This window comes from Acinonyx jubatus, chromosome E3, assembly GCF_027475565.1.
Source record: "Acinonyx jubatus isolate Ajub_Pintada_27869175 chromosome E3, VMU_Ajub_asm_v1.0, whole genome shotgun sequence".
NCBI classification, from domain to species: domain Eukaryota; kingdom Metazoa; phylum Chordata; class Mammalia; order Carnivora; family Felidae; genus Acinonyx; species Acinonyx jubatus.
Window position 1 is genome coordinate 7139898 of NC_069398.1, and position 25622 is coordinate 7165519.

At 44.3% G+C, this 25622-nt stretch overlaps 1 long non-coding RNA gene across 8 annotated transcripts; it reads left to right on the forward strand.

The window, feature by feature from the left end:
- The first annotated feature begins 21877 nt into the window (after positions 1–21877).
- LOC106970486 (uncharacterized) lies at positions 21878–25343 on the forward strand. 8 transcript variants are annotated; one of them, XR_008294630.1, is made up of 5 exons: positions 21878–21985; positions 23141–23349; positions 23436–23627; positions 24169–24299; positions 24687–25130. It is a non-coding gene; the product is annotated as an uncharacterized LOC106970486 (long non-coding RNA). The 8 variants fall into 8 exon arrangements; XR_001429505.3 differs by having other exon boundaries at positions 21890–21985; positions 23156–23349; XR_008294631.1 differs by lacking the exon at positions 21878–21985 and adding an exon at positions 21992–22487.
- Positions 25344–25622: the final 279 nt, after the last annotated feature.

The window sequence follows — 25622 nt, forward strand, 5'->3', positions numbered from 1 at the left end:
TTCTTGCAGGGCTAGTTTAGTGGTCACAAACTCCTTTCATTTTTTTTTTTTCTGGGAAACTTTTAATCTCTCCTATTTTGAATTGAACAGCCTTCCTGGATAAAGAATTCTTGGCTGCATATTTTTCTGATTCAGCAGATTGAATGTATCCTGCCACTCGTTTCTGGCCTGCCAAGTTTCAGTGGATAGGTCTGCTGCAAACCTGATCTGTCTTCCCTTGTAGGTTAAAGACTTTTTTTTCCCCCTCGCTGCTTTCATGATTCTTTCCTTGCCTGAGTATTTTGTGAATTTGACTATGATATACCTTGTTGATGGTCAGTTCTTGTTGAATCCAATGGGAGTCCTCTATGCTTCCTGGATTTTGATGTCTGTGTCTTTCCCCAGGTTAGGAATGTTTTCCGCTATGATTTCCTCACATAACCTTTCTGTCCCTTTTTTCTCTGTCTTCATCTTCTGGGACCCCTATGATTCTGATGTTCCATGTTAATGAGTACTGATTTCTCTAATTCTTAAATCGTGCTCTTTCACCTTAGTCTCCCTCTTTTTTTCTGCTTCATTATTCTCCATAAGTTTGTCCTCTATCATTTCTCTTCTCTGGTCTGCATCATCCATCCTTGCTACCGTGACATCTATTTGAGATTGAAGCTCACTTATAGCATTTTTTATTTCCTCCTGACTAGTTTTTACTTCTTTTATCTCCGCAGAGAGGGATTCTAATCTATTTTCAACTCCAGATAGTATTCTTATTATCGTGATTCTAAATTTTGGTTTAGACATCTTGCTTGTGTCTGTGTTGGTTGAGTCCTGGGCTGTCGTTTCTTCCTGCTCTTTCTTTTGGTGTGAATGCCTTCATCTCATCATTTTTGAGGGAGAAAAAGAATTAAAGAGGTAAAAAGTGAAAATTTTAAAAATTAAAATTAAAAAATTTTAAACAACACACACATACACACACAAATCAAGTAAATGATGCTAGATCCTAGGTGTGTTTTGGTCTGCATGTTGAAAGGGGCTTGATCGATTATAGAAAAAAAGGGGAAAGAAAAAAAAGGAAATTATTTGAAAAATTGAAACAATGAATACACTGAAGTAGAATAAAATGAAATGATGGAAGAAAAATAGAATTCGAAAAAATTTACACAAAAGTAAAAAATATAGTAGAAAAAAGTTAATGAAAAATATTTGTAATAAAAATGGAAAAAAAATAATTTTTTTCTCTTTCTGTATTCAAAAAAAGAAAAGAAAAAGAGAAGAAAAGAAAATTGAACAGACGGACTGTAAACAGACTGAAATACAGTTGAAATTACCTCCTTTTCCTCTAGCAATCAAACTATGAAACACTTTATAGTTCGTAAACTAAGCAGGCGGAGAGACTTGTGTAGGTCCTGAAGAGCAAGCTTGGCCCAGTTGGGTGGGGCTTAGGGTAATGACTTCCTTATCCACTAGATGGCGCTGCTCAGCTTCCTGGGGGGGACTCTTGTGGTGCTTGCAGGTGTGTATGCGCATGCGCGGGAGAGGTGAAAATGGCCGTGACCTAGCTGCCCAGTCTCTAGTGTCCAAACTCTGTGCTCTCCCCGACCAGCAATCGTGCACCCATCCTTTGTCTCTGGCTTCCTCCGCTCCCCATTTCTATGCCGTCAGGTTACCAGGCCCCACCTCCCTCCTGAGTTTTATCTCCAACGCGGCTGTGTTTCTCGACCCCTCCCTTCAGAGGGACTGCGGCGCGGACCTGCTCTGATCCTCTGCAGGAGGGTCTCCCCGAGCAAAGGCCAGTTTCCGCCGCACCCAGGAATGTTCCCGTGACCACTGCTGCTGCTGACGCCCAGAGACCACGGCTGGGTTCCAGCCTGCCCCAGAAAAGTTCACGGGGGATCGATCGTGTAGCAGGGGCATTTCAGGGATCATGGAAAATCCCAACATGCATCTGGCCGCCGCAGTCTTCACCCTTAACGACCTTGTTCCACCACCAGCAAATGTGGTTGTTCTCTGGGGTCGGCTGGGACCGGGTGGCCACACAGCCTCCACCAGATGTCCTCCCAGCAGGGGAACTGCCTCTTCTCGTGTGGCCCGAGGATAACTGGCCTTCACTGTCTCCTGGGGATCTGCCCTTCCCACCGGAACACCGCCAGGTAATGAGCTGCGGAGTTTCAGACTCTGCCCTCCCCTGTTTGTAGAGTCTTGGTGGAATTTCAACCCTCTCCTTTCTCCCTTTTAGTTCAGTCCCTGTGGCTATTTCCACTTTGTCTCCAGCTGCTTTGGGTGGGGGTGCTTTCCTGAACTCTACCCCTCCCCCCTCCCGCCCCCTCACCCGCCCTGTCTCCATCCTCTCTCCACCAGTAAAAGCAAGTCCTTGTCCTCCGGGGCTTCTCTCTCCCCCAGTTCACCTCTCCGCGCCGAGTGCCTGCTGAGTTCTGTGGTTCAGGTTGTGCAGATTGTCGTGTTAATCCTCAAATCAGTGTTTTAGGTGTGCAGGATGGCTTAGTGTTGGTCTGGTTGTATTTCATGGATGCGAGAGGCAATAAAAACTTCCATCCTGTTCCACCATCTTGGCTCTTCTACACTAGTTGTATTTTAAGCGTTTTATTATGTATTATTTTAAGCATAAACAGACATTGGCAGGATAGAATAAGTCAGGGGTCCACAAACGCTTTCTGTTAAGGGGCAGAGAGAATATATTTCAGGCTTCGCCAGCCAGATTGTCTCTGTTGCAGCAACTCAACTCAACCACAATCAGCTGAGAAAATGTGCAAACAAATGGGCATGGCTGTTTTCCAATAAAACTTAATTTACAGAAGCAGGCTGTGGGCTAGATTTGGCCCTTGGGCCAGAGTTTGCTGACTTTTGATATAAATGAAGACCCACCAGCAGCCCCAACAGCCATCAACCCACAGCCAGTTCTGTCTGATTAACTGCCCCCACACATTACTTGGAAGAAAATCCCAGACATCAAATCATTTCATCCTCAGTACTTACAAAGACACTTCTAGAAGATAAGGACTCACCTTTTGACATTGTACCTAAAAGGTCAAAAGTAACATCGCAGTATTCTCAGAATTCAGTCACCATTCAAATTTCTATTTGTATAATAAATGGAATACATCTTAACAGACGTTTTCTGATCTGATAGAATTAATTAAGGTCCACACAATGCATTTAAGTTTCTTTTATATTTTTTTACATTGATTCTATTTGTATGTCTTTTAGCCCCAAGTTGGATTTTCCGGGGGAAAAAACAAAAGTAAGTCTAACATGTAATGCAAGACACCCTGTGCCCCCTCTAAAATATTTTTATTGCGATCTGAGAAAATGCCACCACGTGGACAGTAATGCCAAAACTGTAGAATCAAGATTTAAACAGCCAGTCATCTGGTCGTGATCGATTCAACAAATCAACTATCCTTGCACAAAGTTGTCAATCACTTCCTTCCAAGGTTTCGGGCATTTGAAAAGGAAAAATTCATCTCCTGGCCCAGTTGCCTCATTCCTAGGAATTGATCCTGATGAAATATTCAGAGATACAGTCAGAGATGCTTGACGAAGGGTCTCATGGCTGCATTATTTGTAACAGTGCAATAGTAACAACCACCAAAACGTCCAGCAATAAGGAAATGATAGCATTCATTACAATGCTGGCTCGTTAACTGGTTCATTAAATACAACACTGGTCAAATATTATATAATGATTAACACTCACAGCTTTTAATGTTCCAGTTGTGGGTCAAGGTTCTGGACAAAATTTTAAATGACAGGAAGCAAAACCCAAAACTGCATATACCTAAAATCACATCATTATCTCGATGGAAAGCCACAAAACGTTGCATCACTACCTCTAAAAATGGGGTTGTGTGGCTTCAACTTAAATATTTACTCTTTGGGGGGCACCTGGTGGCTCAGTTGGTTTAACATCCAACTCTTGTTTTTGGCTCAGGTCATGATCTCTCAGTTCATGAGTTCGAGCCCCACAATGGGCTTGCTGCTATCAGCGCAGAGCACTCTTTGGATCCTCAGTCAGCGCCCCCCGCCCCTCCCCCACTCAGGCTCCCTCAAAAATAAACAATTTTTAAAAATTAAAAAAATATATTTACGCTTTTGTGAAATTTCCAAATTTTCTTTAACGTGCATGTTTTACTTTTAAATCAGAACAACAAAAATACCATTCGTTTTATAAAAATTTCCAGGTGTCCCCTTGCAGGCCTCCTCTCATATGTCTGTCTGTTCTTGGCTTTTCTAGCTCTTCCCCTCTCTCTTCCTAACTCTGTCTTGTCAATTTAACAGGCATTCCATCAGCCCAGTCATTTTGCTCAAGACCCAAAAGGCTGCCATTCCCAGCCCTGCAGGACAGCAGCACTGGGCCTTCACAAACCCAAATGGAATGGGAGTTAAGAACAATGACTCAACATTTCACCCCATCTGCAGATATGGGCGGATGCTGGGCCCCCATTTCATGCCATCTGCTGTCCTTCCTTGGAGCATAACACTCTGTAAGTGAAAACTACAACACGGGCTTGCTGGTGATCATGTGGGAAAACCAGAAACAATGGGGAAGTCCAGAAGTGGGTAGGGGGCTACATAAAATGGGAGCCAGTAAGAAGCCAGCCGTCAGGAACCCTGTTGTGGAACATGCTGAACAGCAAGGAAGGGACCTCACTTATGGTGGTGGCTTCATGACCTTCTGCATTCATCCTCTGTATCTGTCCCCATCTCGTCCTTCATTCCTTCATTCTCTCTACTCGCCCTGGTGGGCTTGCTCACAGTTCCTAGAACAAGCCAGGTGCGCTGTGGACTCTGAGTTTTGTGCTGGCTGTTCCTTCCGTGTGGACTGCTCTTCACCCTCACCTTCTCCAGAGCTTTTCTCAGAAATCACCTTGCTCAAGAGACGTTCCATCCAAGATGTCAACTTACCCCCAATACACCCTCCCACATACATACATTCCTCACATCCCTCTTCCTGACTTTACGTTTTCTTTCTAATGATCATTATTTAACAGGTAACATGCATTAGTTATTTGTTTGTCACCCACCTTCCCCCACCCCACTTAGAAAGCAAGATGCTTGAGGACAAGGATTTTTGCCGTTTCTATATACCCCGTGCCCAGGACAGAACCAGGAATTCTCAAGGGTGAAGTAATGGGCGAATGAGTGACTTCACTTTCTCTCATTATCTATCTGTATTTCTTTCTTTTTTTAATTTTTAAATAGATTTTTAAAAATTTTTTAATATAATTTATTGTCAAGTTGGCTAACATACAGTATACACAGTGTGCTCTTGGTTTCGGGGTAGATTCCCGTGATTCATCGCTTCCATACAACACCCAGTGCTCATCCCAACAAGTGCCCTCCTCAATGCCCATCCCCCATTTTCCCCTCTCCCCCGCCCTCACTCCCATCCACCCTCAGTTTGTTCTCTGTATTTAAGAGTCTCAAAAAATTAAAAATTTAAAAATAAAAAATAAAGGAGAAAAAAAAAAAGAGTCTCTTATGGGTTTGCCTCCCTCTCCATTTGAAACTATTTTTTCCCCTTCCCATCCCCCAGGGTCTTTGGTAAATCTCCTACGATGAACAAACTGCTCTCATAGCCAAGTACCTGGTGACTTGTTTCTCAAGATGCTGTGGTAGGACAGTCGTAGGCAGTTATTCTGGCCAGGCAGTCCCAGGATCATTCTTAGAGAAGATTCCCTGAACTCCTAGGTGGACAGGTTTCAGCTTCAGGGGTACCCACTATCCTGCAGGGAGGAGTAATGAGACCCCTGTGGCCAGGCAAGTGCTGCCCCTTCTAATCCCCTCAACCCTGAAGCTGGGGAGAGTGTGGGCAAAATTCTCAAGGGGACCATGGGTGTTTGGGGAAGAGAAGGATGAACAGTGACCACCTCCTGTAATGATGAGGATGAATCATACCAGAATCTCCAGAGTGCACTCAGATTGTGAAACAGATACCACAAGCAGCAAACGGGATGCTCACCCTAAGGGCCTCTGAACCAGGGCCTCAACACCGTCCCCTGGAGGTAGGCGGTGAAAGACCGGTGTGAGCCCAACCCTGGAAGTGATCCCTGAGCTGAGGAAAGACTGGAGGGGTGAGGCGGTGGGAGCCCATGCTCCAGGTCCAGCGGGACCCCCAGCAGTGACCAAAAGATGCACCAAGCTGGGTGGGCTAGCTCCCAAATCACTAATTCTCCCTTTACCTGTATTTGGAAACCCACATAGCCCCTTTTGAGCCAAGGAGCCTCCCCCTGGAGTTCATGAAGAATCTGGCGAAAGGTTGCAGGTCTCAAGAGGGAAGATCCTGGACCTGTTGTTAATCTGAGTATAAGGAGTGGTTAATTTAAAAAAATCAATTTTGGGGGCACCCGGGTGGCTCAGTCAGTTAAGTGTCCGACTTCAGGTCAGGTCATGATCTCAGGGTTTGTGGGTTGGAGCCCCAGGTCCAGCTCTGCACTGACAGCACAGAGCCTGCTTGGGATTCTCTTTCTCCCTCTCCCTCTGCCCCTCCCCCTGCTCTCTCTCTCTCTCTCTCCATAAATAATCTTTAAAAATAAAGAAATAAAATAATACATTTTAATTACAATTAAATTGAAAATTAATACATTTTTTAATGTTTATTTTTGACAGAGAGAGAGAGACAGAGACAGAGCATGCGCGGGGAGGGGCAGAGAGAGAGAGGGAGACAGAATCCGAAGCAGGCTCCAGGCTCTAAGGTGGCAGCACAGAGCCCGATGTGGGGCTCGAACTCACAGACCGCGAGATCACGACCCCAGCCGAAGTCAGACGCTCAACTGACTGAGCCACCCAGGCGCCCCCAAAATTAATACATTTTAAAAAGTGTAATTAAGTAACAATTTTAATTGAAAATTAAAAGAGGGGTTATACCTTGCTCTCACCTGGGGAAGTAACTCGTTCTGTTCATACCTTTTAAATAAATTAATTAATGACATATCTAGGAGGCAAATAAATAATATATAAATATCATATAGAGTAGACAAATAAATGAGTAGGTGAGAAGACAAAGAAGCAGACAAAGGAAATAAGTAGATTGTTTTAAGAGAGAGAGAAAGCGAGAAACACGCCCTGTAGTCTCAGCAACGTCACAGGCAGGCTCTTGATTAATTCGCGTTCAGCTTTCCAGAAGACTGTGCTTGAGTTCACATCATGAAGGAATGGGTTTGTGTCCATCCTGTGGTGAGGAGACAGACGTCTCTTTCAGAGCCTCAGCATCTACATCAGCATCCTTAGCCATCCTCCTTCCAAGGAGATTTATTATCCTCCTAGTTATTCTATTAGTCACTCTGCTATTAGGAGAGCAGGAACTGTTGCATTTTTATGTTGCCTGATCATATCTTCCAGTTGGAAAACATGGTTAAAGAACAACAGCCCAAGAGCCGGGAACCCCACCACCAGGTGGTTCTCTTTCCTGCGGTGCTCACAGGAGGCCAGCATTTCTGAATGTGGCTATGTTGAATGCCTTAAAGATAACTTGGGGTATCATTTTCTGCAAGGATTTTAATTGTAGTCCCAAAGCTGGTAGATGGAAGCATTGAGCATATGTTTGTGGCCTATTTAATGAAGCCAGCACAGGGCTATGTGTAAATGCTTATGCCAAAACAGAGTTGAAATGGGGCACTTTGGAAGAAAATGGTGCAAAGGGAAAGGGCATATTAGTCATGGTTCTCTAGAGAAACAGAACCAAGAGACAGTGATTGATACATACATACATACATACAGCGATGATAGATAGACAGGATGGTAGGTGGATGGATGGATGGATGGATACAGATAAATAGGTCTGTTAGAAGGAATGGTCTCATGTGGTTAGAGAGGCTAACAAGTCTACATTTGGCGGGCTGGAAAACCAGGAGAGCTGAAGGTATAAGATCTGGTCCAAAAACTACCAGGCTCAGGACCCAAGAAGAGCCAGTGTTTCAGTGCAATGGTCAGAGCAGGAAACAACCAATATTCCAGCTTAAAGGCAGTCTGGCGGGAAGAGTTGCCTTTTACTCAGGGGTGAGTCAGATGTGTTGCTCTCTTCAGGCCTCCAACTGTTTGGATGAGGCCCATCCATATTAGGGAGGGCACCATGCTATACTCTGTCTACTGATTTAAATGTTAATGTTTAATGTTACTGATTTAAATGTAACGATTTAAATGTTAATCTCATTTAAAAAAATACCCTCAGAGGGGCGCCTGGGTGGCTCGGTTGGTTAAGTGTCAACTTTGGCACAGATCAGGATCTCACAGTTCGGGAGTTCGAGCCTGGCATCGGGCTCTGTGTTGCCAGCTCAGAGCCTGGAGCCTGCTTCAGATTCTGCATCTCACTCTCTCTCTGCCCCTCCCCTGCTTGTGCTCTGTCTCTGTCTCTCTCTCTCTTTGTCTCTCTCTCAAAAATAAATAAACATTAAAAAAAATAAATTAAAAAACAAAAACACCCTCAGAGACACACCCAGAATGATGTTTGACCAGTCATCTGGGAAGTCTATGGCCCTGTCATGTTGACACATAAAATGAACCATCAAAGGGCATTTAGTGGAATTACACAGGGAATGGGGGGTGACACCCATTATCTGAATTCATGGGGGAAAATGTTCACTTTAGTACCCAACTGGGAAATTACTCTTCCCATCAATTGGATAAATGTTAATTAGCTATAAATGCAAGGCACATAAAAAGATGGTCAACATCCTTAGTCATCATCCACTAGAAGGACTAAAATTAAAGGGACTGACCACACTAAGAGCTGGTGAGGATTCCAAGCAACTGGATCTTGTGGCTATGCAAAATGGGATAGTTACTCTGGAAAACAGCTTGGCAATTCCTGTAAATGTTCACTTACTTTGTGATTCAACAATTCCACTCCTATTTCCACGAAAGTAAATGAAACCATATGTCCGCGAAAAGTCTTGTAAAAGAACGTTAATTGCAGCTTTGTTCATAAGAGTTGAAAACTGGAAATAGCCCACTTGTTCATCGACACAAGAATGGATAAACAAACCACAGGATATTCATACAATAGAACACTGCTGACTAATAAAAAAGAAGGAATTCTAATCCAGGAAACAACAAAGACAGATCTCACAGACATAAGTAAGACTGAGCAAAAGAAGTTCAAGAATATAGTAAACTAATCGGCAAAGATAGAAAGCAGAATGTCAGTTGCCTTTGAAGGGAAGGGAGATTGACCAGAAATGGGTACCAGGGATCTTTGTGGGGTGATGACAGTGCTCTATATCTTGATAGGGGGTTGGATGATACAGCTGTAAACATTTACCACACTCATGAAACTACCCTTAAAAAGTTGTGCATTTTACTCTCTAGCCTTATGAGAGTAATTAAGCATTTTGCCAGTAAAAATTTGCAGAAAAACAAGTCCCAAGATAGGCATGAGACTAAGAGCTGTAGAGGTGAACAAAACAAAAACCTGTAAACTTTTGTGGGCAAAGACAGTAGGCACTTCGCAAAATGAATTGGAGGGAAGCCAGGCCTCTGGAAACACAACGGGCAAAGTCTTTGTCATTAAAATCAGAACTCTGACAAACCGTTAATTCAGAGACTAAGAATGAAGGTCCAGAAACAAAGAATCCCCCAGCACCACCCCAGTACAGACCCGGAAGCCCAAGAACAGTGACAGAAGCACAAATGAGATCAGCAGAACGTGTTAGACCCAAGGAGAGCAAACTCCAAGCCAACGAAAGTGAACTGTATTCTCATAGCTATGTCGGACTGTTTTGGTAATCCCTCTGTACCTTCTTTCATGATTAGTGTAAATATTTGACTTGAACTAATTCTACAGCAAACTATCAAGTTCTCATTCCGTCGGGTAGATTCATTCTTTCTCAGCTAATTTTGAAGTTGTCTTCATTAAATCCTGAGTGAAACAGAAATAAAAGCTAATAATCACTGAGGACTTGTTAGGTGCCAGACACTTTGCTAAGTACTCAACATGCATTAATTCATGGAATCTTGCTCACCCAAGAAGTAGATACTGACAATAGAATTCCTACTTTACACATCAAGAAACCGAGGTTCAATGGGTAAAAAGTTGCCTAAAGTTCCTGAGCTAGGATGGGAGAGGCAAGATTCAAACCCAGGCTGTTGGACCTCAGAGACTACTGAGAATTGTGCTCTATTGCCCCTTTCTAGGAATTTTTCAAAGCGCATGGATGCTGCCCAACTGTTGTGGAATCAGAGACTTGGAATCCTGTACACTGCCTATGAATGTCTGAGAAACCTACAGAAAGAAGTTGTGGCCAGCCAGTGCCAAGAAAGCTGTCCATACTACCCGAAGGTCCGTCCATGCATTCGTTGGTCCACAAATATTTAAGAGCCTACTGTGTGCTAGGCCTTGCTTGCCACTAGAAAAAGTAGAACTGAGAGCCAAAAGCTATTCTACTACACTTGGCAACATCCTTCTCCAAAATGCTCTCCCAGGCAACCAAGCAGGAAACTGCACCCTGATGGCCATTCCCCCTTTAAGAAGTCTAGAACCTCAAATGTAGAGTCAGCATAGCATCCACTGAAAATGTGCAAAATGGCAGCCACAGGCAATCTGGTATAAGGTATCTCCTACCTGCTCAAGAAGCTGTCTCTGCTTTCTGAACAGTTTTATCAGGCCCTATGATTATTTTGTAATGTAGATATTGATCATTAATCAATGTTGCCTAAGCAACACACTTAGAATAATACATCAAGACCAGCCTCTTCAACAACAAAGCTCTGGGAAATTGCTGGCATATTAGCATTGACTGATTGCTGAGACATTGCTCTCCTGGGCTGAAGGGGGGTGCAGGATGGGTGACAGCAGGATGCACAAACAGGTACTACAGGCTGAGCAGAATTGATGAGATGGCACAAGGAAATGTAGAATAAATGCCCTAGGAATGGCAGTGTCACCTACTGCAGCAGAAAAAGCAGGCTTGAGTGCTGGCTATGCCGATGCTGGCTGTGTGTATTTCATTGCCTTCTGCCGGCTCAGTTCTCATATCCATAAAGTGGGGTGAAATAATTGCTGCAATGCTGGACCCCTAACGTCAACCATTAAGTGGGTATGAAACTGTCATGTAAACTGTTAAAGCACAAAAATCGCGGTTGAGGTTTGGAGGTGCTCTTCTGTACCTGAAATGTTGACCCAATTAAAAACTATGAGCTGGATATATCAGAACACCAGCTTCATTAATGGTGGCTGGACCCAGCCCATTTGCTTGTTTCCAAGGGTTCTGTCTCTTCTTGCCTTTGCTTATGTAGAGCAGCTGGGAAACAGCAGGAGGGGTAACAAAAGGAAGGGAAGAAGAAAAACATGCTTCCCCAGCAGGTGGAGACCATACACAAGGAGGCACAGCTTCAGTGTTCTCAGTAGCCAGATGAGCTACTCTCCTCCACCCACAGGGAGGAGCATCTGAGCAATGGCAATAAAGATGCAAGCTTCCTCCCCAGAATGTTGTCTAAGGGGCTTAAAGCAAGGGTAGAAATTCCAATTTTTCTACCAACAGTCAGTGGATTGACTGCGCCAATAGACTTCCACAACTCATTTTCCCTACTTTTGCCATGTCCCACTTTAGAGGCTGGAGAACATAACTCCCTGATTTCCCAGAAGCCTTTGCAGCTAGAGATGACCATGTGACACAAGTGAGACCTAAGTGGAAAGGTAGTGAGTGAGTAGATCTTCTGGGGGAGATACTGTGTCATTTCTTGGATGAGGCCTCAAGAGACACCAGCTGTTTTGCTCACTCTCTCCCACATCTACAACTCACCATAAGACCATTACCTGGATAGCCACTGATCCAGAGAGGACATGAGACATGTGGAACAGACTGGAACCAAGACTGTCTTCATTTTTTTTTTTTCCTTTAAGCCTGTCTTCTTAAACTATCAAAATTACAGCTACTCCTATGTCCCAGACACTCTTTCAGCGGGCTGGAAGGGCACATAAACCATTTACAAACCATATCGCTTTATGCCTGTATTAGTTAGGTAGGGCTATCATAACAAGATACCAGAGACTGGGTGGCTTGCTTAAATAACAGAAATCTATTTTCTCACGGTTCTGGAGTCTGGGAAGTCTAAGACTGAGGTGCCATCACATTCAGTTTCTGTGAGGGCTTTCTTCCTGACTTGTAGACAGCTGCCTTTTCACTGTGGCCTCACATCATGGGGAGAGAGAGAGCTCTGGTGTCTCTTTTTCTTCTTGTAAGGGCACCAGTGCTAGAGATCCTCCTGATCTCATCAAACTTTTTCCCTCTTTATAGGCTCTGCCTCCGAATATGGTCACAATGGGCATTAGGATCTCAACATCCGAATTTGGAGGGGACACAATTCAATCAATAGCAATGCCCAAGATATCAGACTTCAACACTCAAGGAACCCCACCCCTCCCCTCAGGAAACATCAGCATCTGGTGTCTGATTCTAATTCAAGCCACAATCATTTTGCTGTTCATGGTCATCAATGATGTGCCGGAAGTTGTAACATTCATTCATTCAAAGTTCAAAGGTTTAGGGAAGATCAAGATCTCTGGGGCTAGGGTGAAGGAAGAAGGGAAATGTAGTAGAAGAAGAGGGTGGAGAGGAGAGAGGAGACAGACCACGTAGGCCTAGATGAGCAGCCGAAGAACTTCATTCTGGGGATTGAAAATATTAGGCCATAGTCCTTGGACATTTGCATTTAAAAAGGAGGAGAGGGAAAGCTATGTTTATTGTATACCTATTGTCCTTACCGGTTCAGGCTGAAATAACCAAAATCCCACCCATCCGCTGCGTGGCTTAAGCAAAACACTTATTTTTCACAGTTAGGAGGCTGGGAAGCCCATGATGGAGGCTCAGGCAGATTAGGTGTTTGGTGGGGCCCCACCTTCCGGTTCATACACAGCCATCTTCTTGCTGTGTCCTTACATGATGGGAAAGGGCAATAAAGCTCTCCAGGGTCTCTTTCATATGGACACTAATCCCATTTATGAGGGTACCATTCTCATGACCTAATCACAAAGACCTGCCTCCAAATACCATCACATAGGGCGTTAGGATTTCAACATATGGGCTTTGGGGGGGGGGGGGCACAAACATTCCATCTATCGTGCTTATTATATGTCAGGATCTATATATTAGATACTCTCCATATCTTGATCTTTACATTTAAATATACATAATATTTACTGAGTGACAAACACAATCACAATTCTAGAAATCAAGGCCCATTTTATATTCCAAATCAACAGTAAGGTGTGAGGGAAAGAGGTCTGTATTCAAACCTCTCTGACCTTTCCTCGGCTCAAATTGGAATAAATGCATGATTTCACATGGGGAATGTGGAGGTTATATCAACAGCCCATTAAATTCAATCAAATACACAATAACCTGTTTTCTATTCCAGCTAGTAGGTTAAATATCCAACTCTTTAATTTCCAAATGGTCTCATGCAATCATCGCAATTACCATCCTATTCAACCATAAAGGTAATTTCAGCTGTGGGTTTCATCTCCATCAAACAACTTGTTTGTAATATGCAATTCTGGCTTGGATTCCAAGAATAAATATTATCCTCCAAACAAATGCAGGTTGACGGTAATTCACTAATTCACAAATAATAGTTTGCAAAAGAAATAAACTTTGTGCAGATGATACGATTGAATAACAAGGAAAATTAAGAGAACTGGCTGAAGAAATACAGGAATGAATACAATAATTCAGTAAGATGGCTGGAGACAAGATAAATATACAGAAATCAATAGCTCTCCCACAAATCAATAATGTAAAAAGATCCCCACATTATATGGTGTGTGTGTGTGTGTGTGTATAATGTAATTTATTTATAAATGCCAAAAACTAGGATACGTGTTTTATAGATATCACTTACCCAAAATAATTTTCTCAGACGTTGTAACAGATTTTTTCTCTGTGATGTACAGATGTGGAAACTAAACCATAGAGGAGTAATTTTCCCATGATGAGAAAGCAGCATGAGATCTTCAAAAGGTAAAATCTGATTGTGCAACTGCTCTGTTTGAAAACCCTCCACTGACTTTTGTTCTTAAAATGGAAGCATATCCTTGCAAAGCTTTGCCTGAAGGTCACTGCTACCTCTCTAGGCTTATTTCAAGCTACTTTTCCTTCAAACTCTATGAATTGGAGATTAACCCAGACTATCCTGACTCATCAAAGCCAGGCAAACCCATATTGTTGAAGTAGAACAGTTTCCCAAATTAGTTTTTAGAGGAAATACATTTCCAAGTTTAGCTGGCAAGGGGCAAAAAAGCAAAAAAGCAAAAAAAATAACCGAAGCTAAGAATAGATTCTTCAGAAACAAAAAGGAAGAAAGGTTATGCATGTTTTCATGAAGTTGAAAAAAATTAAAATATAAAAGAAAGTAGTGGACCATCCTCTCCTTTGCTTCTGAATATCCATGTGAAAATCTAAATAAAATACCAACAGACAGAATCCAACAGCACTCATGTTCTGTGACCAAGTGGGGTTTCTCTCAAGAATGCAAGGATTCCTCAAAGCATATTCCCTATTAATATAATTCACCATGTTAATAGAGTAAAAGAGAATATCATGTATACAGATAATAGAAAGCATTGATGAGATTCAATATCCATTCCTGTTTAAAAAAAAAAAAAAAAAACTTTTTGAAAGTAAACATTTCCTTAACATGAAATGATATGTCCATGTCACTCCCCAACCTGGCAAGATGCTTAATTGGCAAAGACCAGAAACTCTTTCACTGAAGGACAGAGGAGTCAACAATGTCTCCTATGATGCACATTCTCTGACTCTCATGACATCCTCTCCCCCATATCCACTGTCCAGCTGGATCCTCCCTGCTCTGCATCCAGGAGGCCAACCTTGTTAGATTTTATCACCAGCTTTCCTTAACCCTGTGGCTTCTGGTCAAGTTTTTCCAAAGGAGACACCAACAGGAGATCGGGGTGGGGGTGGGGGATGGCGGCAGGAGAACAGAGAGGTCAGTGTCATCAGTCACTCGACTGCCTTCCCATCTGGCTGTGGTTAGCAATAATGTGTTTCTCTGGCTAAGGCACAGCTCTTGTAAAATGCCCTCCATTCCTGTTCTGATGGAGTTTTGGCAACTGCTTTCTTCATTTGCTTTTTCATGTCTGGGGTATCCATTAGAGCTGTCCCAATGTCGGTAGCCCTGGCGTGCTTCTTCGTCTTTTGCTGGGCTTCCTTAAACCTGCCCACACCTTGCAAATAGTCCCTTCATTGAAATCTCTGCAGTCAGTCCTTTTGAGTCTTGCCTCTGTTCCCTGCCCTGATTCTGACTGATACATCCAAGGCCACTGCCTTTATTTAACATAGATCGGCAGGCAAAAGTTGATGAATTTAGACAAAAGAAAGAAATTCAGAATAAAAAATTGTTAAGGTGTGTCACGGAAAAATTGCACCAGGCAATTTAAACAGACAAAGGAGACTATTCCAGACTGTTGCACTAGGGGAGTGAGATTGAACTCAATTCCAAATAAAACAGGGATGGCTGGGGATCTATAGCTAATGCGGTGGAGTGAGGCAGTCATTGGATTGAGAATTAATGGGAGGAACTTGATTCCGTATCAAAGATGGGGAACTCCTACTCAACTGGTTTGGCAAGATTCTTGCTGAGCTGGGCTGGCATTGCCACGGACAACAGACCCAGGACCACTGGGCCAAGAATGACCAGACAAGGACTCCTCCAAATCGCATATTGATTTCCTAACCCCCATTGTATCGGTATTAGGAGGTGGAGCTTTTGTGAAGTGATGAGGTCATGAAGGTGGAACTCTCCCAAATGGGATTAGTGCCCTTATAAAAGAGATCACAGGGAGTTCCCTTGCCCCTGCCACCAGGTCAGGACACAGCAAGAAGATGACCATCTATGAACCAGGCAGTGGGTTTCCACCAGGCACTGTATCTGCTGCACATTGGTCTTGGACTTTGCAGCCTCCATAACTGTGAGAAATAAATATTTGTGTTTTAAGCTGGGCTATTTGTTGTTTAAGTTTGTGTGTTTTGTTATAGCAGCCCAAACGGACTAAGATATCAGGTGATATGGTTTGTGTACCTTGAAAAAAATTCAAGTGCTCAGGATCAACTGAAAAAACTCGAAGCAAGAGAATGTAAGGTGACTAAAAAGGTAACTTCCATGAACCAAAAGCCATAGCCTTTTTGCATACCTGGGATTAGTCAATTACAAGCCAAGGGCTGGACAAATCCAGACTGCCACAAACTTTTGTCAATCAAGTTTTATTGGAACACAGCCATACCCATTTGTCTCTTTATGGTCTGTGGCTGTTTTTGCAATACAACAGCAGAATTGAGTGGTTGCAGCAGACTCCATATGGCTCCCAAAGCCAAAAATATCTATTGTCTGACTCTATGAAAAAAGTCTACAGACCACTGCTATATACAAAGAACAAGCTTAGTAGATTAAAAAAAAAAATCCCATCTAAAATAGCATGCTACACATTGACCACAGACCTTAATTTCACAACCAGACTAATGTGGCAAGAATCAGAGAAAATAGGTGCAAAATCTGGATTTGAAAAGCAACAGTGGAGAATGTAAGCTGCCTGAGAACATGCAGACTTTTTGAGGTGGGCTTTGGATTCTGAGGGGGAAACAAACTGATGTGCCCTGAATCCTGACGGGGCCAAGAGGACACAGCTGATACTTGGGCAGCATAAATAATAAAAGCACTGAAACAAGTATGACAGCAGAGACTCTTGCCAAGTGCCCAGGAACAGCATTAGTGAGGTGCAGTGTTGTCGGGAGAGGATTCAGAGATGGACGGCAAGGAAAAGACATTCTGGGCTGAGCCAAAGACACAGAGGTTTGGAAGACAGAGTGTTTTGTGAAGTGTCAGTAGAAATGGCAAGGGCTAGACCTTGCTGGTGCCAACAAGAAATAGACAGCTACAGCCTTCCAGCCTGACTGAGAGGTGGTCCTGAAGGACAATGGTGAAGGAGGCTGCTCCAGTGATTGGAACTTCCAGGCAGTACATCTGCGCCATGAGAGAATTAGAATCCTGGAGCTACACCAATATACTGGCAGTTGCCAATCACTTGGCTGGGTGGGGTCATTCTTAGAAAGGACACACCTGGGGCACTGGCGACCGGGAAGCCTGTGAGAAATATACATGGGAGGACACCTTGGAGTAGGATCAGAATGATCCCATGAAACCTAAATCCACAGTAGAGAGGGTTCTCAGTAACCTGATGGGCAAGATGGCCTGCGTTCTGGCTGTCATTCAGCCCTTTTCAGCACCCACCCTCGTGCTTGCTCAATGGGCCTGTGTGCAAACAGACCAAGGTGACAGGGACAGAAGCCATGCACGAGTTCAACAACATGGACTTCTTCCCACCAATGCTAACCAGGTTCTTGATCGGCCAACAGTAGAGACCAGCACCGAAGCTCAACATTGCATCATTCCCTTCGGGGAACAGCCGTCTACTTTGTGGCAGGACAAGCACTAGTTCCCCTACATTGCAGATGGGGCAGAGATCCATCCTCACTGAAACAGACACACGACCCGGACATGGGTATCTTCCCTATCCACCATGTTTTTGCAGGTACCACCATCCATGAGCTATGGTATCCCCTATTTAACGTTATGACACTTCCCCCTGTATTGATTACTCCTGATCGAGAAATATGTCTTGCAACAAAACAGATGCATGCACAGGTTCCTGCCCGTGGAGTTCACTGGTTTGCCAGATGCCCATCATCTAGGTGCCCCAGGCCTAATAAGATAGAGAAATGGTCTACAGAAGGCTTAGTTACAAAGCCATTGTGGAGGCAACACCCAGAAAGAATGGAGTTCTATATCTGGAAAGCAATATATGCCTTGATGCAGCAACCATCTCAAGGTGCTCTTTCTTCACATGGGGCCAAGAATCCAGGGATGAAGGTGGGATTGTCTCCTCTCTCGCTATCACGTCCACTTGCAGGATTTTTGGTCCTGATCCTACCAACTTTGAGCTCTGCTGCTTTGGAGGTCTTAGTTACAGGGAGGCAGTGCTCCCACCAGAGGACACAACAGTAGCTCCATTGAGTTAGAAAATGAGAGTATCCAGGGGCACCTGGGTGGCTCAGTCATTTGTGTCCCACTTAGGCTCAAGTCATGATCTCGTGGTTCATTGGTTTGAGCCCCACATCGAGCTCTGTGCTGACAGCTCAGAGCCTGGAGCCTGCTTCAGATTCTGTGTCTCCCTCTCTCTCTGTCCCTCCCCCATTTGCACTCTGTCTCTCTGTCTCGCTCTCTCTCAAACATAAGTAAACATTAAAACATTAAAAAAAAATAGGGTTGATAATCCCAACCCTTCATGAATGAAAGTTTGAATTTTAACACCTGGTACAGAACTGAACCAGCTGAGCCCTTGGATGAGGACAAAGAGAACATGAGATGATATGACACGAATATGACACGTGATAACCAGTCATGACCACTTACAGAAGCAAGGACTGTGGAAGAACTATGCTTATCTTCTTCCTTGCTTGGTGTGTGTGTGTGTGTGTGTGTGTGTGTGTGTGTGTGTGTGCGCTCTCTTTTCTTCTTCCCTAATATCCAACCTTGTTAGGGCAGTTAACTTTACAAGTTGGTCTTTAAGTAACAGAATATTCTGATGAGACTCTGGCTGACTTCGGAGAGTAATTAACATAGCCCCCAAATGGCTGTAATGACTGTTGTGACTTTGAGTCTCCTCACACTGGGGAGCATCGCAGATATACATGCGTTGGCTTGAGTGCAGAGTGGCTGTCTGTGGTCAGGTGGAGGCATAGAGTTGTCTGTGCTGTCTGTAGAAGTTCAAATACAAATAGAAGCGTAGGGATGAATACTGAGTAGCCAGAGTGGATTTTGCCAGCTTTTTAGCTATTGTATTTCAACTCCAAGCCCGTGTTCCCATACCCCGCTTTGGGAGGCTGGGGCTGGGATCCCGCAAGCACATTTCTCCTTCACCACTGCTCCCGGTTGGATTCGGGCACCGAGGGAACCCACAGGCTGGAGGAGGAAGAGGGGACACATTCCCTTGGTGACACCAACACCAGCACCAGGTCATTCCTTCTATGGAGGTCTGAAGCTTCCATTCTATGGGGCCTCTTCTCCAAACTTCTAAGTTTTAGTAATTCTAGTGTTTTCCCTCTGTTCCTTCAGCCCTAGAGGTAGATACTTCCGGCAGGTTCTCCCCCTATGATAGTTTACTCTTCTTTTCTTCTTTTGTTCCTTTTCAGGGCTTCATTTTGCTGTCACTCGTTTATGTAAAATTACAGATGGGTTAACTTTCCATGAAGACCTTGATAGTAAATGTTTAGATTTGTGTGTCATACAGTCTCTGTTGTAGCAACTCCACTCTTCTATCTTTTGGCCTGAAAGCAGCCATAAACTGAACACTTGAATGTACGGGCATGGCTGTGTCCCAGTAAGACTTTATTTACAAAAGCAGGCAAAGACTGGATTTGACCACCTGTCTTAAATTATTTCTGTTCAAATAATAGTATGTTTTCTTCCTCCTGCCTGGCCCCAGATGGACACAGTGGGCATGAGTCTTAAAGCCTATCACATTCTAGTGAAATATTCGGAGAAGGTTTCTGATTCCAAGTCAGAACAATCAGAGCCAATGAAATAGTTGAGAGAGCATTCTGCCTAAGAAGTGATATTCTTACCCTCTGGACTCAAAGCTAAACAATTGGCTTTCATGGAGCTACTAACAGTCATCCTACTACCAAGAGGGGAGAGTGGAGCCAGTACAGAGAAAAGTTCATTGGAGAATACAGAGCCTTGTTTTGGTAAGATCATTAAACACCTAGATACAGCCATGCCTGAAGCCTATGGCTTAAATTGTAAGAGTCATAAATTACCTTTTGTCTTAACCATTTTGACTTCAGTTTCTGTAACGTGCAACTAAAGGAGTTTTGACAAATATAGACACACAAATAGATGTGAAAACACGGGGGGGGGGGCTAAAATCTCTTAGATTACCATTGATTCACTTATTTAACAAATACAAAGTGCCTAGGTTTATCAAGCATTCTGCTGAGGTAAAATATACAGCCCCTGTCTCAGAAATTAGCAGGGTCATTTTAGAAAAATATTGCTCAAGCCTTCCAAGTGATGCATTTTTATAACAAAATCAATAAATCAAGTGTTGGTGCTTAACTTGAAAGCAAGCAAGCAAGCAAGCAAGAAAGAAAGAAAGAAAGAAAGAAAGGAAGGAAGAAAAGAAAGCATTTAAATGAAGATTTGAGCTCTCAGATACCCTACCCTGATACTTACTACAAATCTCTGTCCAAACTCATGCGTTTAAGAAATCAAAGTTTGCTTTATCTTTATAACTCTGCTTAATCTCTATCTCAAGCCTCATTCCTTTGGCTTGAAGGTCCTAGGCTCTTCCCTACACCCACCCCCAAGGTGTGGTAAGGTTCCACTGGTTTTTTCATTGTGCCAATTCACTGAGGAAGACGAAGGGCACACAGTGCCCTCTGCCCAGTGGTCCATGTTCACCGATGCAGATAGAGGGCAGATGAAGCTTTCTTTGCTAAAGGTCATTAGCCCCTTCAGGTGTGTGGCAGGCACTGCTAGTTGCTTTCCACTTTAGCTAGATACAGCCATGTGACTAAGTTCTAAGGAGATGTCAATAGATGTATTACAAGCAACTTCTGCAGTAGATCTTTCAAAAGGAGTTGCTTTGCCTGGGAGAAGCATTCTTTCAATCTTCCTGTGGCCAAGAATTCAGATGTGATGGCTGGTGCCCTGGTAGCCACTTTGGAATTTGAGGCAACCTTGAGAAAGAAAAACCATAAAGTGCGGATAAAGGAACAAAAAGATAGATGTCCCTGATTGCCTTGTGTCACTGGCACACCAGCTCTGGACTACTTGCCTCCAGTCTTCTCTGTTTTTTAACCCACGTTGCAAGCAGCTCAAGCCACAAAATTAGGAGAGGGTGGTCTCTGTTGCTTGCAGGCATTATGCAATTCCTGTTTCAAAATCTCCTAGCTCTCTCTGCTGCTCTTCCAGTTCAGAGACCCAGGGACCTAAGCAAGGGCCCCTTTCTAAGTTTGGGGAAAAGCCCTCTGTGGTCAAACCCTGTTTCTCCTGAATGGGTTCAGGATGCTGAAAGTGGGAGAGAGGAAAAGGAGAGTGTGCCCCAAACCCACCCCAAGGCAAGGAACACAGAGCCAACTCCCTGCTTAATGGGGGAAGGGGAGAGACACCAGGAGACAAAAAGAAAACATCACACATCTCAAAAGCATGATCCAACACACTGTTTCTGAGAAGGCTTTTGCCAACCATGCTTCTGCCTTCCTCTGGAAACATTAATATTTCCTTCTCTTGCTTTTTACCCTAGCAACAACTTGTGCAAGATAAACACTTCTACAAAGAGGTGTAAGTTTCCATCTAATACACACTGCCAATTGAGAAATTCATAATACATGAAAGCAACCTTGAAGGCCATGAAATCAGATGGATCTGGAGGAATACCATCAGCCTTGTTGCGAAGAAAAAGAGTTGTCAGGGTGATCTTTGAAGTCAAGAAAATAACGAAAGCAAGTGAACACGGCCTAAGAAAACCAAAACGGATTATCTCCCCCCAAATGGGATGATTAAATATGCTAACACACGCAGAAGTGGGTCCTCTGCCTGGCCCCCCAGGGCCCTGCACATGATGATATGTGCTTTGTTTTAGGAAACCTGCTGAAAGGGCGGGCCTACGCCGGCCGACTCCATCTTGTTCTGTGTCCTCCACCTTGAGTGACTATGTCCCCGACATGGCCCCCTTTCCGGGAAAATCACAGAAACATCAGACCGCGGCTCCTCCCCTTGAGTAACCTTCCACTCACCCTTTCAAACTTCCCAATCAAAACACGCCCAGCGACTCGGGGAACAGGACTCCGACCCTTCCCCAGCCAATCGGCTGAGGCCACAGCCATTACCTCACCAACTGCCCCTAGACCCCTATAGAACCTTTGTGCTTTTGAAACTCCCCGGCTCTCTCTGGCATCTCACCGCTGCATCGGTGCAGGTAGGGGATTGAGCTCGAGCTAGCTCAAATAAAGGCTCTTTGCTTTTGCATCGGACTCGGCTCCCTGGTGGTCTTTAGGGATCGCGAATTCTGGGCATAACGCTGCCTTGGTTTGGAAGTGTTTTTAAATGATTAAGGAGCAGAGATGTGCAGGGTAACAAAAGAAACGACTAAAGTTCTCTATTTCACTGGGAATCCGGCCCGACTTAAAAGTCCTGTTGCGCTGCTAATCAAAGTATGAAATACGGAGAGAGCTTGAAAACAGCATTAATCATTAATCTGGGGAAGTGCTTACGGTTATGAATTCTTCAAGAGTTTCGAAAAACTTGCAGCACTTTTCCAGATAATACTCGGGAGGCTTTGTGTTTTTATTTTTCTTTTCCTCAAGTCCCTTGTGAAGAGATAACCAAAAATAGTGTCAGGGTCAAGCTCGGGAGTTGGGGGGGGGGGGGGGGGGAATGAGCTATCCCTTCATAAACGGCTCCAGAAAACAACATACAATGTAAGTAATTTGTTTTTAAGTAACTAACAAGGCATGGTGATTTCTTACCTGGGGCTTCAGTAAATGCCAGGTCTCTGGAAGCTGTTATATGGACATAAAGGCATTACTTCGCCATTCACTAATATGAGTTCAATCAGTGTGTGTGCCTCTTCAGGAAGTCCCTGTTGTGCATTTATTTTCCTTGGTGCCATCATTCCGAAATCGGTCGTTAACCAAATGCAGGTCTCGCTTTTAGCTCCTTTCGGGGTTTTTTTGTTTTTTGTTTTTTTAATGTTTATTTATCTTTGAGTGAGAAAGGGAGCGCCTTTGAGAGCAGGGGAGGGGCAGAGAACGAGGTGGGGCAGAGGATCCAAAGCAGGCTGCATGCTGACAGCAGAGAGCCCGATGCGGGGCTTGAACTCACCAACCATCAGATCATGACCTGAGCCGGAGTCTCAAGCTTAACCGACTGAGCCACCCAGGTGCCCCTAGCTCATTTCAGTTTTGTAGCAGCATTAAAAAAAAAAAAAACAAAAACAAAAAAAAAAAAACCAGGAAAGGAAGAATAAAGTTCTAATGAATAAATGTCAACCTTCTCAAGAAGAAACTATAGATTAATAATATATTACTATTTCCAAGGGAGTACATAGAGTTCACACTGTTTCATCTGTCAGTCTCCTGTTTTTCAGTAACTGTTTTGGCTCCACGTCTGAAGTAGGAATCAGTCGCTAACGTTTTGCAGACTAACGTTCCCATGAAGCCACAAATTGGCCCTCAGATGTGACGGGATGGGGCACAAACCAGTCTCTGCCAGGTTACAAGCACCCCACTTCTTACTTGCCCAGGGTAGCAAATGCCTTTGAACCACACTCCTTCCGCCTGGGTCAGTGATACTCAAAACAGTGGGGAGAGGAAGGGAGGCAGGGTGGGAAAGTCACTTCGGAGTCTAACTTCATTTGTACACTTCAGAAAGAGCAGTGGAGATGTGACAACCATCTGATGATTTCGATCTGGATAAACAGCTCCGAAGGGACAGGGCTGAAAGCAGCGGCTCTCAAAATGTGGTCCCTGGACCGAAGGCATCATCACCATCACCTGAGAACTTGCTAGAAATGCAAATCCTGGCTCCAGGCCAGAGCTACTGAACCTGACACTCTGGGGGTCCCAGCAAGTCCATCTGGTGATTCTAAGGCATAAGACTGAGACCCTGACTCAAGGTGTCCCCAAGGAAATCTGGCATGGCCTCCATAGGCTGCCTGAACTTGGAAAAGTCCCTTCACCCCTCTGAGGCTTAATTTCTTGAGATGTTAGAAAAAAGGATAAGGAGTGCTCTTCAAGATGGCAAGGACGCGAGAAACAAGGAGGGACTGAGAGACTGTCATAGGCCAGAGGAGCCTGGGGAACGTGATGGTAACACGCAGCGTGGTACCTGGATGGGATTCCGGAACAGGTGGAGGACAGCCAGACACTGAATGTTTGTGTCCCCCTCAAATTCGCATGTTGCATCCTGCCCCCTAAAGTGATAGTATCAAGGGGTGGGGTCTTTGGGAGCTCCCCAAAATGGGACTTCCCTGACAAAAGAGACCCCAGAGAGAGACTTCGTCCCTTCCCATCAGTGAGGACATAGCAACACCATCTATGAACCAGAAAGCAGGCCCTCCCCAGATACCAAATCTACCAACCCCTTGATCTTGCCTTCCAGCCTCCAGAGCGGTGAGCGATACATGCCTTTTGTTTGAACCCCTCACACCCCGGCCTTTTTATGATAGCATCCCAAGTGGACAAAGACAGGGACATTAATGGGAGAACTGGTCCACACAAAGACCTAACAAGGTCAGTTCCTTCATTTTAATCAATGCACCCCAGTGAGGTAAGAGATGGCCAATGGGGAAAAGCGAGAGGGGTCCTGAAATCTCTGTTCTACCTTTGCAACTTTTCTCTAAATCTGAAACTATCCTAAAATTTGAAGCTTATTGAAAAAAAATAGAATGTTACCTAACTTTCAGACATCTTGTGGTGAGTGAAGGTAATACCTAAGTAAATGCTCAGACGCAGTAGATGCCCAGGGAAGAGGGGGGATCAAACCAGCTTCGCCCTGGGGCTGCAGAAAGCTTCTCCCTCCCCACCCCGGCCTTCCAAGGAACATCACTGTGGGGAACAGAGTAGGCACGGCACCTTTTCCTCTCACCCTGACCTCCTTTGTCCTTTCTCTCCCTCCAGCCAAGCCCCCTCCCGGGAAGAGCACAGCCGAAGCCTTCCCACAGAACGTGTGGCCAGCTACTTTTGAGTAGCTTGGACCAAGATTTATTGTCAACAGCCCAGTCGGTAACAGCTGTTTGCATTCCTCAGCCCCTCCATTGCCTCCTGAATGTCAAGTCTCTTAGCTGAAAGAGCATCCTTCATTTGGCTATGCCTGCTCAAAAGAATTACTTTTGCACGGTATGATCTGCTCAGCTATACCCATCTTCCACATGCAGCCCTCCCAAGCCGGACACGAATACAAAAGAAACGGAAGATTAATTCCAGATAGTACGTGGCTCAAGCCAATTAACTCGGCGCACACTGGATGGTCCCTAATCGCTCTTCTAGCGAGCGGAGGCTCTGCGTTTCCCTTCTTACTGCCTTCTGGCCTCTCTTTGTAAATACATACTAGTCAGAATTGAATCTGTCTCATTGCACTTCCCTTTTGGAGCCTGGCTCTCAAGCCACTTTGTTTTTTTCCCTTTTGCAACTGCGTTTCATAGAGTTGACCCTTGTTCCTCATTTGTAATCTTTCCTAGGTGGACTAGCTGAATAAATTCAACACCCACAAGGGGGACATTTGTCACCGAAAGGTGACAGCTAAAGCATCGCCACAGTGAAAACGCAGCAGGGTGGGGGGGGGGGGGTGGGAGGTGGGGAGGGTACAAAGAAGACCCGAGGGCCTTTGCTTCCCCATCAGAAGAACAGTGAGGCACCTTAAAGAATCCGTGGTTGGGGGTTGTGGTTGCATGAAGCTGACAACACCACCTGCTTTTTTTTTTTTTTGCTTTTTTTTTTCTCCTGCAGTTTTGTCTGGTTTGGTTTTGGTTGGATTTTTCATACATCTGTTGTGACTGTGCTACCCTAAGCAAAAATGTATGCCCAACGCACACACTGATTTATCACTGGGCCACA